General features: G+C 46.2%; 1 long non-coding RNA gene across 1 annotated transcript; it reads left to right on the top strand.

Annotated features, from left to right (window-relative positions):
• The first annotated feature begins 812 nt into the window (after positions 1 to 812).
• On the top strand, positions 813 to 2595 carry LOC140508484 (uncharacterized). Its single transcript, XR_011968454.1, has 2 exons — positions 813 to 1153; positions 2247 to 2595. It is a non-coding gene; the product is annotated as an uncharacterized lncRNA (long non-coding RNA).
• Positions 2596 to 12607: the final 10012 nt, after the last annotated feature.

Raw genomic sequence — 12607 nt, 5'->3', positions numbered from 1 at the left:
CAGCGACACCTAGGGCCATGGAAGATCCTCCCTCCTTAAACAAATGATTCTGACGAACCCAGCTGTACTAAATCTCAGAGGCCCCCATCTTCCCCAGGGATCAGCAAAGGGCTTGACTGTCCCAGAGACAGAGTATGGAATCTTTCAGGAGCTTCTGGGTCTAAGCTTGTGGGTGGAAAGTGAAGAGAGGGACTTATTTTACTGCCAGCCGATCCTACTCCCCTCCTGGCTCAGGAAAAAGGCCATGACACCCCTTCCCCAATTCTGTCCCTGACTTCTAAGTTGAGTCCTCATCTCTGAGACTGAGATTGGCTTCCCAGGGACACCAAGCCAATCCTATGAGAAAGAGAAGAGAGACAGGTCCCTAAGAGACAAGGAGGACAGAAGATGACATTGTGGGATGGAGGGAACTCAGGACTGGAGTCCTCTCTGTTTGCAGTCACCCCCAGTACCATGGGATATGGCACTAGGGCAAAGTCACCCACAATGGCCTCCAGTGGTGGCTGTTAGGGCTGCTGGGAGGTAGCCACCCAAGGGTGGTAAGTCTTCTCTTGTTCTTTACCAGTCATGGACACCAGCTTCTTGGTGATCATTATCATTCTTTTTTTTTCCAGTTGCTCTGGCAGAGAAAACAGAAGTGGCATAAAAGATGGATAGCATGAAAAGAAAGAAAAAAAGAGTGAGCAGGGATAAGTCACAGTCAGTGGTATGTCCCTGAAGACCAGAGAGAGAGAGCCTCCAGGAATGTGGGCATTTACAAGGTGGGACTGGAACCTTCTCACAATATTCTAGAATGTGTTCTGAAAGATGGTTTGTGAGAAGATATAAAGGGGAGGCCAGGATGGGTGAATCATCAGGTTGTGGCAGCCTCCCTTCAGCTCTCTTTTTGATGGAGTTGTTGGGGTGATGCCCTAGACATGGTGTCCCTGGAGATTAGGAAAGCATTTAATTAGGTGGCTCATTGTCTCACACAGCCAAGGTGGAAAAAGGTGGTCTGGATGATGAAGCCACCGCAGGGACTTGGGAGGAATTATTGACTAGACCTCAAAAGTGTTCAGAAATGGATCCATGGCAACTTCGAGGCAGTCTCTAACAGACAGTTCCAGTGATCTCCACTTGGTCCTAACATTTTCATCAATGGCTTGGCTAGAAGGTATTTTTTCTCAAGCTTGTGGCTGACACAAAACATGGAGGAATGCTAATGCTTGAGATGGCAGCCACAAGATCCAAAAAGATCTTGAGAGGAAAATTTTTCTGTGAAGTTTGGATTCAGTCAAAGGGCTACACTTGAGAACCTAGAGGGCCACAGGTGACCACAAGGTTGCAGGTTCCTCAGCCCTGGAAATGATGAGCTGTCTTATAAGAAGATTGGGAGGCTGGGAGAGGAAAGGGAACTGTTATTCCCTTGGGTTGGAGAACTCACAGGGTGAAATTCTAGTGGTGCTGACATGCAACTGGTGACTTACAGTCTCACAGAGTTGCCTAGGGAACAGATAAGTTGTTTGACTTGCTATAGATGCACAGCCAGTAAGTAAGTGCCAAGAACAAGAGTTGAACCCAGGTCTTTCTGGATCCATAGTTACCCCACAAGCTGATCAAAATGTTTATGAGAGATAGCTACCCAGGTGGCAAAGTAAAGACATCAATTTAAAAAGTCAGCTTGACAATGGAGGGGCAGGAAATGTTGCTGGATGCTTGCCCTTTTGGGGGGGATAGATCTGGAGTTTCTGGTGGACCAAGCTCAAAATGAGTCAGGAGATTAGGATGGTTAAGATGGTGTTAGGGCTGTGTTAAATAGTCCCAGCATGCCAAAAAATGGAGGTGGTCCTGGGTCAGTGCCAAGCTCAGACTACAGCCAGAGGACTATGTTCAGATCTGGGCACAGAGTGACCAGGATGGTAAAAGAGTTCATGTTAAGTGGGGATTGACTGAAAGAATTAGGGATGTCTAATCTGGAGAAGAGAAATCTGGGGGAACGTGGGGGACGTGGTAGCTGTCTCTGAGCATTTGAAGGATGCATAGAGGAGGGATGAGACATACTCTGCTTGGTCAAGAGGGCACAGCTAAAAGACCATCCTGAGGGCTGCCCCAGCCTGGGATGGGCCTCCCGGGGAGCTGACAGGTCTTTCAAGGGGGTCTGGGGGTTGGTGGGTCCTCCAAGGCAGGACAGAAAATAGCTGATGTCCAGGGCTGCCAGCTCCCCCTGTAGTCGTTTCTAACTGCTTTGCATTTCTTGGTCTCCCCAGACTTAAGTCCGGACAATCCCACACTCGGCCACTTCATCCGCGTCAGCCTGGCTTCTCTAGTTCTTGTGGCATTGGGGATATTGATGGCTGAGGACTGGTGCAGACAGAAGGAATCAGAGCGGGATCCAGGGGACATCCTGTGGGAGAAGCCGAGCTATTCAGATGTCAGGGCCAAGTTAGGTTTCTGCTAGCTGTAGGAGGTCTTGAAGAAACTCTTCTACCATCTCTAGGTATGGAAAAAGCAAGTGGACATAAACCCTGGGGGCCACCAGCTGCCTTCCTCAGTGGCCCTCTGTAACCCCTCTCCTTCTAGGGCATAAATCTTTCATCAAAGCTCAAGTGATTAACATCCATCTGTTTGCCTCAGTCATTCCCCAGACCAGGGCACTGCCCTCCTTCCTAGGGTTCTACGAGCTGCACTCAGGCATCTGTCCCTTCCTGTCTCCCAATTCCAGTGCCTTCCTGCTGCCTGCCCCCAGACCCTCTCCCTGCATCAGGCTTCCCAGCAAGACCCTTCCCTTGGCCTTGTCTCAACCGCCATGATCCCAGACATTGGTAGTGACACAGAGATTACAAACAAGGGATCCACAGGGGATGGGCTGTACCTACCCAGAGACTGCCAATACTTCCCCCACCCCAACTCTGTCCAGTTCTGCCCATGTCTAGTACAAATACTTGGACTCCAGACCCCTCAGGCCCCACTTTGGATCCCATTGCCTTCTTTCCCAGTGGCCTGTCCATTAGTCAGGTCCCTTACAAAGGGGACACATGACAGCCAGAAAGCACTGAGTAAGAATCTACCATGTGCCAGCCACAATGCTCACTACAAGGGACAGAAAGGCAAAAGGGAAATAGTCCCTTCTCTTAAGTATGGGAGACAATGGGAGAGAAACACCATGAACACCCAGAGAAGTCAACACAAAATATATTCAAGGTAGTTGGAAGAGGGAGCACTAATAACTGGGGGGGGAGAGATTAGGAAATACCCCAGGTAGGAAGTAGCACTTAAGCTGAGCTTTGAGGAGAGCCCCAAATATCTATTAGGCACCTACTGTATATAGTGTGTCAAAGGTCAGGAAGAGGCCAAAGATGAGCCTTGGAGTCTGTAAATCCTGCATTCAAATCATGCTATGTGACTGAGTAAGTCACTTCACTCACCCCAGACAAGATTATAAATTATAGAAGAGTGACCCATCTACTTTGGAGAAGGGTTTTTTCCTACTCCCAGCATCTCCTACAGTCTCAACATGAGTAAGTTCATTCAGTCATACATCTGGACAAAGAACAAGGCACAGGGCAGCAGAGATACAAAGCATTCCCTTCCCTTAAGGAGCCCACATGCTGGATGCTCCTTGGGGAGGGTCCAGCATGGCTCTCCTTTGCCAACACCTAGCCTTGAGTTCTCTCCTTCTTGGTTCCCAAGTTCCATCCCCTCTCTTGCCAGCCAATCCTGCTCTCAGCAGCCCCCCTTCCACTAAGCTCTTCTCTGTCCCTGGCCCACAAGTAGGATACTCCTTGGGAATTATCCCTTTTTTTGTAGACCTGACCTGCACAAAGGTTTCTCAAGGGAGTTCTCATCATTTATAGGAAAGAGTCAAAAAGGATAGGTTCCTTTCCAAAGAGATCCAAAAACATAGAGTGACCAAGTTTCAGCATCTTGTCCCAGGATCCTTTCATTTAGTCACCAGCCCCTTTTGGGGTTTCAGGCTGAGCCTTCACCAAGGCTCTGATGAGTCATTAGGCCAAGGGAATATTCCAAAACCATTAAAGCATTAGACATGTAACTGAGGGAAACAGAAAACATGGTTACAAAAGTTTGCAATGCACAGCCACAGATCCAGCCTAACAACTGCTTTGCAAATAGTCTGTGATCCCTGAAGTAAAATGGCATTCAGGATTTGAAAGGGACAGATGCTGTAGAGATGAGGTACTTAAGGCTACACTGACTTGGCAGGATTGAATCTTCCATCGTGTGTGGGTGGCTGTCAATGGGCCAGGATGCCCCTATCTAGTGACCACCCTCAGCTTTCATCCTGTGCAGCTATATCCATCTAGTAACAACAAATGGGCCATGATAGACAGTCACATGAATGGTCATTGTCACCAACCAATGCCAAGGGGGTCTGGACCTCGTTCACCTACCATGTTGGAGCCTGATGCAGACACTACAAGTATCTATCCTGCCCCAGCGACGACACTGTCAGACCACTCTGCTTGTCTTACAGCAGTGAAGAGCCAGTCACAGTCAATATTCACTTAGTCTAGCCCACATCTAAGCAGGAACCATCACTACAATAATTCCAAGTATTCACCTAGCACCTACTCGAAGACTTTCAGCACTGGACAGCTCATTACCTCTCAAGAACGTCTAGTACATAGTAGGATAGCTTTGCTTGCTAGGAAGATTTTTTTTTTTTAATATATGTATTAGGGTTAGGAAGATTAGTCACATGTGCAGAATAGAATGCAGAGTCTGGGGTCAATAGATAGATCTCTCTTTACCCTGCTGCTACATTCATTCACATGTTTAATCTTATTACCCTAAACATTGGGGTAATCCAGGGGTGTTTTTAAAAAAAATTTATACTCATTAATAAAATTTCATCTCTCATGAAATCAGCTACTCTCAGAGGCCCCACCCCAGTTCATCAAACAGTATTTATTTAATAGAGAAGCTTTCCCAGTAATACTGACTATATTGTAGATCTCTTAATCTCCCAGGGTTGATTAAATATTAAAATTACTGAATAAGCAATTTATTAACAAAATCAATAAGACAAAAATGTAGGTAATTATTTACAATGTTTTCTAAATGAATTAATGAGAAAACATAAAATGCTTACTATATGCAAGCTAGGCACAGAGTAAGTAAGCCGACTACAAATAAACATAAATAGAAAAACTGAGACTGTCCCTTTTCCCCGCGCTCACATTCAAATTGGGAGTGACAACACTAAGAGGAACTTAGCTGAAAGTCACTTGGAAAGGCCAGAAGTCCTAAGAGGGCAGGGTGAGGAGACCTGGAGGACCTTAGGACTCAGTAATGGACAGAGGGTAAGGCTGGTGGTCCTCCATCTCAACAGGAGGAGAACTGGTGGATTCCATGCCTTGGGCTGAGCAACCAAGCTCTCTACATAGGTTCTGGGCCAGCTGGGGCTGAGAAAGGGGATGAAGGGAAGGGGGACAGTGGGAGAGAAGGGCACCCATAGTGATGCTGGATATTCCAGGTGCCCAGCCAACCGAGATCATAAATGCCAAAGACAAAGAGAGAGATGTCCTTTGTCATTTTCCCCTGCCTCCATCCTCCAGCAAAGCTTGACAGGAATCGATGTCTGGGCCATGTAGGGTTCTGCACATCAGTCTCTCAGACTTCTGAGAAATTCTTGGTCCTCAGCCGTTGGGAGAACAATGACAGGCAGAGTCTCCTCGGACCCTAGCTCCAGTGGCAGATGACTCCACTTCTGAAAGTGCCTCACATCCCACATTATTATGACTCAAAAGGACAGTCCCTTAATGAGACACCTCCTCATCCTCTTTAAAGGTTTCAGTCCATGTGTTAGGACAGAAAAGATCTCTGTCTTCCTTGCCTTTGTCTCACGGAGCTCCTGTCTAGCAAGGAAAGGATAGCAGTCTTCAGTTTCTCCCAGGCTGAAACCTCTCCAGACACCACATCAAATGTTCTTGGTCCTATTTATCAAACAAAAAGTTAACTGTTCTCCCAAAAAGGAAATTTTTCCTCATCCTCTTTCTGTCTTCATCATTTCTCTCAAACCACATCTCCAGTCATTCTTCTGTTTTTCACAAACCTCCAAACTCTAAACATTGGGCTCTTAAAACTTAAAACTGCAGTAACAGCAGCTACAGGGTCTGTGGGAGCGCCTTGTTCCATTTAAATTGAGCTAACATCTGCCCCTGCCCTAGCAGGGTGTGTCCTTGGAAGTGTGTCTTTCTCTTGCTCTCCCTCTGACACCACCTGGACCCAGGGAGGCAGGATGTCCGGTCATCCTAGAGCTCTGACTAGCAGGATATCTAGCTATAGTGCTACACACACACACACACACACACACACACACACACACACACACACACACACACACACACACACACACACACCCTCTGCTCAGTGTCACTAAGATGTGGACACCTCCACAAATTCAATTATTCTGGCTTTATCCAGGATATACGAGTGCCCCCTGCCCAGACCCTGGCATCACATGAGCACAGAAATCCTATGAGAATCAGGGGGCCCAGAATGGCCTAGAAGGCCTTTTCCTAGAAAAGAATCACTGAGACATCCCCCTCCCCGAGATCTCCCCCCAACACCCATCCCAACAGCTCAATCCTTCCCTTCTCTTCCCCAGCATCGTGGTCCCACGTGGGTAGGGGCTGCTGATGCTGGGGGATGGGGAAAACTTCCCATCTCCTAGGTGCAGTCCCAGCCCTGCTACAACTGGGGGCAAGTTTCCTCCCAAGTGTCCCCTGCCTTCCCTTGGAGAGCTGGGAGGGCTCTTGGGGAGGTATCCAAGCCCCTCATTTCACAGAGCATGGAAGCAATCTGTCCAAGGCCATGCAATGAGATGGACACAGGACTCAGCTCACCCAAATCATTTCTCTCCCCAGCACTGCAGGCTCAGGGCCTAGGACTCACCTACATAGATGGAGCGGTTCTAAGGGGTGTTAACCTGAAAACTTGGTTAAATAAAAGACATCAGGCTAATAGGCATGCGTTATTATTTAATTAGTCCTCTCTTAAAGACAACGGTCATAGCACTATGGAGCCAGGATCAGAACTGGCTCTCTTAGTACAGAAATTGACTGTCTTAAGTACATTTTTCCATGAGAAAGGAGTTCTCTTAGATAAACACATTGTAAACAGAGTAGTATCAATTGGGTTTTATGATCACAAGCTATGGGCATCTTCTTCCTGTAGCATGTCCCTGTGATTTTAGGATAAGGGAAAGGTCCCATCACCCAGATAACAGACATCCTGTCCTAAACAGGCCTTTGAGGTTGTATATCTTAACAGAGTCTGGCAAAAGCTGAATTTTTACAACCCCAGGCATCTGTGTTTTCCTCCTTTCCCTAGGATGCTAGAAGAAGGGTCTAATAAAGGAGTCCCATTTGCTTGACATTAAAAGGCATCCTCTGAACAAAGGAGACTATTAGGCCTATGCTCTTCCTAATTCAAAATCTAAAGTTTATATCAAAGGATTGTCAAGGCCCAGATTCTTCAAACTCTGGCCTTTACTAAAATCTAGAGTTTATATATAAAAAAAGGATTATCAATATAAAAAAGGATTATCAGGGGTCATGACTTTATACTGTCAGGGCTGGGGCACCCATCCAAGAAGCCCCACTGCAGGGCACCAGTCTTTCATCTCCTTCCCAGTCTTGGTCATCATTTTCTTTGGAAACTCCCCTCAGGGGAGATGTCTCTGTGTCTCTCAAACAGAGTCCCAGCTGCTCAGACCCCTCCCCAATCTGTCTCCCCATCCTCCCTCTTCTTCTGGGATATCTCCTTCACTTTGTCCTTCTAATACCAGGCACCAGCCCATCCGTCATCACTACCCATCTTAATACATATTAAGCACCTACTGTGTGCAGGGCCATGTGTTCAGACTTTAAAATAGGACCCAAGGTAAATTGTGTTGATTTCTAAGAGAAGAAAAGTGGGGGTGGGGCAGGAGGTGGGAATGTAGCCTTTGGTTAGTAAAGTGCATTTTTTTCTCTTATTTCCCCCAGAGGAAAATGCACATTAGTGACTCAAAGTCAGCCAGGACCCCTGCCCTCAAGGGGCTTAGGGTCCAGTCCAAAGACAGCATGTTTGCAGAGAGCAGTGACATACACTTGGACACTGAGGGACCTCAGAGACTCACTGAAGTCATCTGATCTTCATTTGGTGCATAGCCCATCTTACTTATCTGCCAACATGCCACATCGTGCCAGGAGAGAGTATGTGCACTAACTGAGGAGAGAGACTCTCATTTTGGTCCTTGTACCCCACCTCTGCAAAGTTTAGTACCTCGTGCATAATGGAACTTAATAAATGCCTATTGTGTGAGTGAATGATTGGCTCAATTTACATGGTCCAGTCTGGTGCACAGGCTTGCAATTTTATTTTTTAAGTTATTTTACTTTAATTTTTCAATAAACAGGCTCTCTCCCCTCCCCCCTCTCCCCCGCTCTCTCTCTCTCTCTCTCTCTCTCTCTCTCTCTCTCTCTCTCTCTCTCTCTCTCTCTCTCTCTCTCTCTCTCTCTCTCTCTTTCTCTTTCTGTCTGTATGTCTCACAAGACTAAGAGCCAGGACTGTCATGAGGGGAGGCCTGGATGGGACCATGGAGAGAAGGTGAGGCCAAGAGGAATGATCATGGGACTTGGAGGCAAGACTGGGGTGGAACACAGTCCCCTCACCTGGCCCTACCAGCCTATAATGGTTTCTGGACTCTGTGCTTGGTTTGATAATGACCATGGTAAAGTCCAGAGCTGAAGAATGAGGCTTGTTGCAGGCTCAACATGACCTTTATCTTGTGCCTCAGGGGGCTCTTCCAATATTTATCGGCCCCTACTTTGTCCCATTGATCTATCTCCAATGCTGGAGGCCATCAGCACCTGAGGGCCACTACTGTGCCTTCAGGACTCACAAAGCCTGGGTCAGTCCAAAGGGAAGGTCTGGGAGTGTCTGGGGGGAAATGGAATAGGAATTCCAGAGGGTCTCCGCTGTCCTGCCGTCTCCTGAGTCTTACCGAAAGGTCTCTGCTAGAGTCACCCAAGCTGCCAGCACAGACCTTGCATGCTTCCTCCAAACTGATGAGGAGTGGCAGTAATGTGGGGTTAAGGACTCACCAACTTGGGTCCTCTGGCCCATGCACAGCCCTGGCAGAGAAGTCCTGATAAGATCCCACCTCGTCTTAGAGTACTAGAATGTACTCCTTTCTACTCCCTCTAGCTTCCTCCCTCTTTACATAATCCCTATTCTCTGGACTGACCAGTGGACTGTCAAAAAGGAGAGGGGTCAGGTCGTTCCTTCCACCTTCACATCTGCCTCTTCAGTGTCTACCTTCCCCATCCCCCAAGACTTAGCCAGGCAGAACAGGACAGAGGAGCAGGGAGACTCTGCCCCAAGTGGGCCAGCCCAGGGGAGAGCTTGGGCTCAGACTACCAGACTTGGCGGGGAGTCCTAGGGAAGAGTGGAGTTGGAAACAGCAAAAGCAATGGTCATTTACTGCTGAAGAGTTGTGCATCATATGACTTTCTTATCACCAACACTGTTTTCCATTTACTTAAATGCAATAAAACTTCTTGGATGCACCCTTGCAGCAAACATTGGCATCTAACAGACTATGTGATTGTAAGGAGAACAGACAGACAAGATGTGAGAGTGACCAAGGCAATGTGTGGTGCAGAGTGCTGGACTGATCATAGACTTATCCTTTCCAAGTGCCACCCCCAAGGCAAAATAACTACCAGAAAAATTAATGTCGAAAAAATTAGAGATCTTCTCTGAGCATGAACAGTTTGCAGCTGACTTGGAGGGAAAGTTGAACCAACACACAGTTGGCAACAGTGGAGCAGAAAAGGAGTGAGTAGCTCTCAGAGATTTGGTGTACAGCACTGCATTTGCTCATCTGGGTCAGAACACTCACAAACACCAAGACTGGTTTGATGAAAATGGTGGGGAAATTCAGAAGCTGCTAAATGGAACTCCAGAGGATTTACCAGCAGGGTAGTTCATCCATCTCTAAGAAGGCAGCATTTAATTCCATAAAAAGCAAAGTACAAGCAAAGCTTAGAGAGATGCAGGATTCCTGGCTCAGGAAGAAGGCAAATGAAGTTCAGTTTTTTACTGATAGTAATAATCCAAAGTGCTTTTATGATTCCTGAAAGCTATTTATGGATGAAAAACCTATGGTGCATCACAACTACTCAGCACTGATGGAGCCATATTGATTAGTGATAAGGACATGATCCTAGAGAGATGGGCTGAACACTTCTACAGTGTTCTCAACAGACCATCATCAATCAATGCTGAGGCCACTGACTGTTTACTTCAGGTTGAAGTCAATCCCTCCTTAGCTGAACTTCTAACTGAAAAAGAGGTTCTGAGGGCCATTAGGCTCCTTTCATGTGGCAAAGCACCTGGTGCTGATTCTATTCCAGCTGAGATTTACAAGGTCAGGGGACTGTTGCTCATACAAAAGCTGACTGAAATTTTCCAGGTTATATGACAAGAGGAAGTTATCCCCCAGGAGTTCAAGTATGCCACCATTGTCCATCTCTATAAAGGTAAAGGGAATAGATTGTCCAGTGACAATCACAGAGGGATCTCTCTCTTAGTCATTGCTACAAAATTCTTGCTGGAGTCCTCCTTAATAGGCTGATTCTTCACCTGGAAGATGGTCATCTACCTGAGAGCCAGTGTGGCCTCAGAAAGGGTCGAGGAATAGTCGATATGGTGATTGCTATCCGTCAACTCCAAGAGAAATGCCAGGAGCAGAACGGAGGTCTGTACACAACTTTTGTAGATTTGACCAAGGCCTTTGACACTGTTAGTCCTGAGGACTTATAGAAAATTATGTCAAAATTTTGCTGCCCAGAGAAGTTCATCAGTATTTTAAGTCAATTTCATGATGTTATGCTTGCCCGGGTTTTGGATAGCAGATAATCCTCTCATGCCTTCCAAGTTACCAATGGAGTGGAACAAGGCTGTGTGCTTACTCCCATGCTTTTTAGCATGACATTTTCAGCCATGTTGTGAAATGCTTTTAATGAAGATGAAAACGGCATCAAGGTCAACTATCATCCTGATGGTAAGTTCTTCAATTTGAAAAAGCTACTAGCCAAGACCAAAGTGGAGGGAGTGTTGGTGCATGATTTTCTGTTTGCAGATGATTGTGCACTCAATGCAGCCTCTGAAACCGAGATGCAACAAAGTATGGATCAGTTCTCTGCTGCCTGTGCTAATTTTGGCCTAATAATTAACACCAAGAAAACACAGGTGCTCCATCAGCCACCACCACACCATTCATAGGTGGAACCATCAATTACAACGAATGGAGAAGTTTTGAATGTTGTGGATAAGTTCACTTACCTTGGCAGCATACTTTCCAGAGATGTACACAATAAAAATGAGGTTGATACACCTGTTGCCAGAGCTAGCTCAGTGTTTGGGAGGCTCCCAAGGAAAGTTTGGGAGAAAAGAGGTATTAGACTGACTACCAAACTGAAGGTGCACAGAACCATTGTTCTGTTCACATTGTTGTATGCCTGTGAAACATGGACAGTATACCATGCCATGCCAGAAAACTGAATCACTATCATTTGAATTGTCTTAGGAAGATTCTGAAGATTACCTGGCAGGATAAGGTACCAGACACTGAAGTCCTTGTTCTAACTGAACTGCCAAGCATTCAAATGATGCTTCAGAGAGTGCAACTCTGATGGATTGGCCACGTTGTTCGAATGCAAAATATATGCTTGCCAAAAAGACTATTTTATGGAGAACTCACATGGGGCAGGTGGTCACATGGTGGTCAGAAGAAGCAATACAAGGACACTCTCAAGGTCTCTCTCAAGAACTTGGATTTGTCTGTGCAACATGGGAGACGCTGGCACAGGACTGCTCAACATAGTGTGCCCACATCAGAAAGGGTGCTGTGCTCTTTGACCAAAGCAGAATTGAGAGAGCAAAAAGTAAGCATAGGATGCACAAATTTTGAGTAACCACCCCAAATATTCACATGGATTATCTGTGCCCAACCTGTAGTAGAGCGTTCCAAGCTTGTATTGGCCTGATCAGCCACAGTAGGATGCACTGAAACCTCACTTATCATGGTAATGTTTTGGTCCTCTTCGAAAATGAAGGACAACAGCCTTGTTAGAATGGGACTTCCTTGAGGTCAGAGATTGTTTGAGGTATTTCTTTTTGTCTTCAATTCTCAATCCAGAGCTTGGAACATAGTGAGCACTTAATTAATACCATTTTACTGATGAATTAATTGATGAATTAATTTATTTATTTTTACCTTGTTGCCTTCCCTCTGGTATACTTTGTATCTGTAGTGATACACCTTCCCCCTCTTTCTGTCTAAACCACAACCAGTTTGTCTGGATGGCTCACTAAACCACTAATACCACTTCCCCTTCACACACCCAAGTCTAAAATCCACATATGGTATCTGCAAATAATGAAAGTGAAGCTAAAAATAGCCCCCAACACAGAACATCTGGCAACTAGAACAAGCCCTTAGGAGAATAAAGTGATGTCTCTGCCACTTGTCATATCAGAAATGCAATCAGTTTAGTTTCTAAATGACTTTATCATCACAAACGCAGCCCTTTCTAGGGAACTGACAGCTCCATGC

Source organism: Notamacropus eugenii, chromosome 5 (genome assembly GCF_028372415.1).
Source record: "Notamacropus eugenii isolate mMacEug1 chromosome 5, mMacEug1.pri_v2, whole genome shotgun sequence".
Lineage (NCBI taxonomy): Eukaryota > Metazoa > Chordata > Mammalia > Diprotodontia > Macropodidae > Notamacropus > Notamacropus eugenii.
The sequence above is the reverse complement of the archived record's forward strand: the minus strand, read 5'-3'. Positions and strand labels throughout refer to the sequence as shown.